The following is a 5,790-nucleotide window of genomic DNA, read 5'->3' on the forward strand; positions in this document are numbered from 1 at the left end:
TGGGAATAAAGATTATGTACAATTATTTTGTCATACTTTTATTGTTATGGTTACATACCATTGGGAGACAGAAAAATAAAAAATGCCCAAAATATCACGGAACATAATAAATTATATCTGTATCTCAACATGTTGCCAACAAGTCATTTATTCTTATTGTTATGAACCCTAATCGTATTTTTTCTTCAGTGAATGTATTTCAAGTATGATAATATTTCCCACTATTGTCAATCATGGGAATTTCTCAGTTAGGCAAAATTTCATTTTTTCCCCTATCCCGTAATGCAATAAACAAACACTCATTAACATGCACAGTAGTGCAAACTTTAAATTAGGCTCGAACTCTTTTAAACTATTTTTTTTATTCTGTTCATCATCACGGAAACGTGATCAACTTCAAGTTTATTAACACGACGAGGTGCAACAAACTGTATTGATTTAATTCAATTGTTTTACCGAAATTACAAAAATAACTGACTATGGCATAGATAATAAAAAAATACCTTCTATAAATAAAATCATATTTAAAAATAGCATTTAATCCAATACTAATAGGTATCAAGTAGAGAAATACACAAGAAAGAGATAACCACGTCACTTGTTTCTGTGACAACTCTATTGTAAGTCACCAATCAGCGTTCAGGGCGTTTTTTGTTTGTTTTTTTTTTTTTTTTTTTTTTTTGAACATGCAGTAAATAAACAAAAATACTATAATTAATCATTTCATGTTTTTTATCTATACATTTCTGTGGACGCACCCCATCACCAAAAATTTTTTATTCGATTCGTTTATTCATATATAAGACAGTCAGCATCTCACAAGCAACCTCATTTGTCTACTCTTTTTTTTTTTTTTTTTTTTTTTTTTGATAAATATTTTTTTATCTACTCTTTGCACAAATTAAGCACCAGAAATTAAATCCACTCGGATCAAAAGATAATAAACAATATATATTAAAATGAAATAAAACCATTTATTAGTAAATGCATTTCAAATATACATTCACAAGTCGAATACGTCAAGGTGTATCCAGGTTTTTCAGTTGAAAATGAACAGCTGGCAGGACGCGTTGGGGCTCGAATTGATTCGAAATTATTAAACATCGCCATCAAAATATCGAATCAGAAACTTTAAATAAGCAATGTGGGTTGTTGAGCATGTTTAGATAATTATGGTTAAAATTGTATCGAATAGGGTGTGATTTATCGTAAATATAAAAATGACATTTTGAACAAAACGCAGCTGTATTCTTTCTAATCGGTAAAATACAAAAAGAATCTACCTTGTAATGACACGTCGAGATAATTCTAAATGTCTTCTAGTGATTCTATAAAAAATGAAAGAAAACCATACTCAGAGGATTTATGTTAATACAACCTGTGACGTCATGTTACATCACACAAGTAATTAGCACTACAAACCTCTTCTTAGGCATAGCACACTATAAAGTGGGTACACTTTATACGTTCTTATACGGAGGACAATGTTTGTCTGAGCACAAAGGCACGGAAATATACAACGTGCGCAATCAAGGAGGCGTGACGTCATGAATTACTAGTATATCACATAAGGAGTGTACCATTTTTACTTCCAGGGACGGTCGCTTGGTTAGAATTTTCTGGAAATAATTTTTCGACCAGTTTTTAATTTGTGTTAATTGTTATAGTAGCTGTGAAGCATTTATCCGCGATGTGATTTCCATGCAATGTATTTGTTTACACGAAAGTCACGGTCAGAGCGTTGGGTCAGACTGTCAGAGCGTCGGGTAATACCGTCAGAGCGTTGGATCAGACCGTCAGAGCGTTTAGGTCGGACCGTCAGAGCGTTGGGTCGGACCGTCAGAGCGTTGGGTCGGACCGTCAGACCGTTGTGTCAGACCGTCAGAGCGTTGGGTCAGACCGTCAGACCGTTGTGTCAGACCGTCAGAGCGTTGGGTCAGACCGTCAGAGCTTTGGGTCAGACCGTCAGAGCTTTGGGTCAGACCGCAAGAGCGTTGGGTCAGACCGACACGGTCAGAGCGTTTGGTCAGACCGTCAAAGCGCTGGGTCAGACCGTCAGAGCGTTGGGTCAGACCGTCAAAGCGTTTGGCCAGACCGTCAAAGCGTTTGACCAGACCGTCAAAACGTTTCGTGCATAGATTTAACACTAAAAGCGTAAATCTTATACATACTAACTACTAGAAAGTATTGAAATGTGGTAGAATGAAAATACCCCATAAAATACCCCAAAATTACGGCACGCTGTAATTTATGGCGCTACGGTGACAAATGTATAATAATACATGATACTTTATGATCGAATATCGGCTTTCGGAATTTGAATATCATTCGAAAAATGAATACCACTGGTGTTGTACGAATACATGTTTGTAGCGTGTAGTTTAATAGGAGAAAGCTAGTGGACCACATGTTGTGCTAATTCTTATTAGAGCGCGGTTTATCAAGCACTAAAATTTCCACTGCAGATATGAAAATGAGCAGAACCTATAATCCCGTTTGTTTATTTGTGTGTCAGATGCGGCGGCACGACATTTTGCGTGGAGGGACGAGATCTGCTCAAGACGACCTTAGACGCGACCTTACCAGGGGGTCCTGGGCATGCTTAAAAGTTTAGAAATCTAGACCCTCTGAAACGCTATTTCTTGCATTTTGAGGGGCAAATTCTGCTGACACAAAGTTTTTTTTTTTCGAGGGACGACCGCTCCCTCTGCCCCCCCCCCCTGTGCCGCCGCAACTGTGTGTTTATGTATATATTCCACGGGCTGCTACACTTATTACTTAGCAATGCATATCTTTGAAAATCATGAAATACAACATTTTTTTTTTTGTGAATCTAAATTTGAGAATGTTATAATGCGACATGCAAAATAGTATCCTATTTAATTGAGAGGCAATTATACAAACCACAGAACAGGATTCCCGATACCGTTATCTTTGAAAGGGACATATATTTTTTACATCGATGTTAAAATACTTCCCTAGCGGTCATATGATGCACCACTTCATATAGAAAAATACAAAAAAACAAACCAAAACAAAACCAAAAAAAAAACCGTCTGTCAAATTATTTCTCTGAGTGTCGTATGTGTCTTACTTACGTAGATTATTGACTTCATTTATTCTTTCTTTTTCGGTATTCTGTTTCCTATGCTAGTCACGTCAGCATATATTAATGGTTTAAATGCTCACGTGAACTTCCTCATGATGCTAGGCGAGCACGCATCGCACCCTTTATTTATACTTTCACAGAGATCTTACCTAGAAAAAAATACTGAGATTCCCCGAATATATTGTCAGTCCAGTTCCAATAATATTGCGTATTTGGGAGTCTGTATTGCTTCCCATAAAATTAAAATTATTTGTCTGGTAATATCATTGTTCGTTCGAAGTAGCTATCATTAATTGCCGTACTATGACTAAACCTGTAACACAAGATTTCAATTACGTTCATTTTACGGGCTGATTTTATTCTAGACAGATTGCATGGCATTTAATGCGGAAATACACAAAGACAGTACTTGTTTCAATGACTGCCGGCAACCATTTTAACACGCTATAACATTTAGAACAACGCCTTTTAATATCCCCCCTTCTGGTGGGTAATCCGGAAATACTAACAACTTTTGTGAGAAGGAAGTGAATATCTTTGGATTTTGTTTAATGGAATTTATTTAAAAAAAAAAAAAACGTTTTCTGTAAGGATACTTGCGTTTGATAAGTATTTTGAGAACGTCATATTTTGTGGAAAGCAACCGAAGCGGCTTTATGGCGCACGTCATTACGGGTTTGTCCGGGAGAAGGGTATAACGTCAATGATTATCTCAGACAATCTCGTTCCGTTTACATGGAAGTAGGTTGATCTTGTATATGAATGTCGATCATGGGCTATATGTTTTGCAGTTCATAAAGAGCAAGTTGATAAAATCCAGAAAAAAAAACACACAAAAATACTGAATACACGACAAAAGCTCTACTCAAAAACTTCGACATATTTTTTACCAAGTTACCAACGACACGAACTACTATTTGACCTCCCTCCCTTTTTTGCGAACTTCGACAAAATATAGAACGCTTTTTTACAGTGTGACATAACAGCTGGCATCGCGGCATGGTTCTAAGCATTGACCGAAAATGGATGGCCTGGGAAAGCCGGTGAAATTGGTCCAATTATAGCGACGGAATTGACTTGAATTAGCCACCCAACTATCGCGTAAGATCTTAGATGATGTCATTAAAATATCATTACACTCATTTGTGAACCTGTTCGAGACCTAGAAATATTTTTGAAGACCTGACCCCTAAACATAATGATAAAAGTAGGTAAAATTATTCTGATCCGATTTGAGTGGAATAACTGTCGTAAAATATCAGATTGGTTCACGGGAATTAAAAGTCTTCATTTACCCCCTTCGCTTATTCAAAAACCCTAGATTTATTTAATTTCAATCCACATGACTCGTAAGATCAAGTAATGGCCGTCTTCCGTTGATGTGTTGTAAGAAAGCGTAACCTACATGGAAATGGCCTATTATATATGGAGTCATCCCAGTATCGCGTAAAGTCAGTGGGAAGTAATTATCGACAAAATACTGAGTTCACAGGAGGGAGTCCGATTCTTCATACTTCCCTGTGTCGCATATAAAGTAAAGAGTTAGACGAGCAGCCAGCGCCGCATTCGTCAGTCGTCGACTTTCAGCAGTGGGCTATGGAAATGTACATAAGAAATGTATCAAACAAAATAGTATGTACCACGCATAGAGAACATAGCATGTTACATAATAGATTACTGAAGCTAATGTAACCGTGTGCAAGATTTTATGTATATGTAACTTATTAAAGGATGTGGTGTCATAACTGCGCATGTGCACGATCCCGGGTGATGAGTCTCACCCAACTCGTAAATTTACATAGCAGCCATTTTTATATGGCTGCTAAAATACAAAAGATAAATAAAAAATAACCAAAGTTTATTTATGTTCGAGCGTGTTTGAACGCCTGTGTACCAGAGCAGTATACCATACCAGAGCAGTATACCATACCAGATCGTGGCCAATACTTGTCACAATAGCGAGGCTGATGAGCGAACTACGTAAGCGCGCGTGGTAGGAACCAAGAACCAATCAGAGAACAGAATATCCGCATGCGCATTTATTAAGAGAAACGAATTAAGAGATACATTGAAGACCTTCACACTTACGTTCATAATTAAAGTTATGGGCATAGTTTAATTTCCAAATTGTAGCGTTATTCCATTTTCTCTGTATGCTATTGAAATCCAATACATGCAATACTGAAAAAAAAAATGTGAAAAAAATGTGAAAATCCATATGGTTCACCCAACCGGCAAGGATATGAATTTGAACCTGTATTATCAATATAAAAATAAAACGTTGCTCAATTTGACATGTCAGAAACAGTTTTTAAATTTTTTTGCTGGTTATCAAATTTAAAATGGCCAACAATAGCAATAAATAGCATATAATTATAATTTCTTACCCGATTCGATTAATTGTATCAAGTTTCTTCTTTTAGCGCCAACACGGCTAAAATTAGAAGAGAGTGAAGAATTATATCGATTTAGTTTCGGTAGCTAACGATTTCCCGTTCCTACATAAAAATGAATTGTTATTAAACATTTATTCGTCCCACAAGACGTTTCACTGAATGCTATCGACACATTTCCTCTTGTCGATAGCCGGATATTGGTCACAGAAAGGACCGCCCTGCTCATGCGCAGTTGACGCATCTGTTGCTACTACTTGAGGCGGAGTTGTTCGCTCACTCTTTCAT

This window comes from Saccoglossus kowalevskii, chromosome 12 (genome assembly GCF_978046115.1).
Source record: "Saccoglossus kowalevskii chromosome 12, keSacKowa6.1, whole genome shotgun sequence".
Classification (NCBI taxonomy): Eukaryota; Metazoa; Hemichordata; class Enteropneusta; family Harrimaniidae; genus Saccoglossus; species Saccoglossus kowalevskii.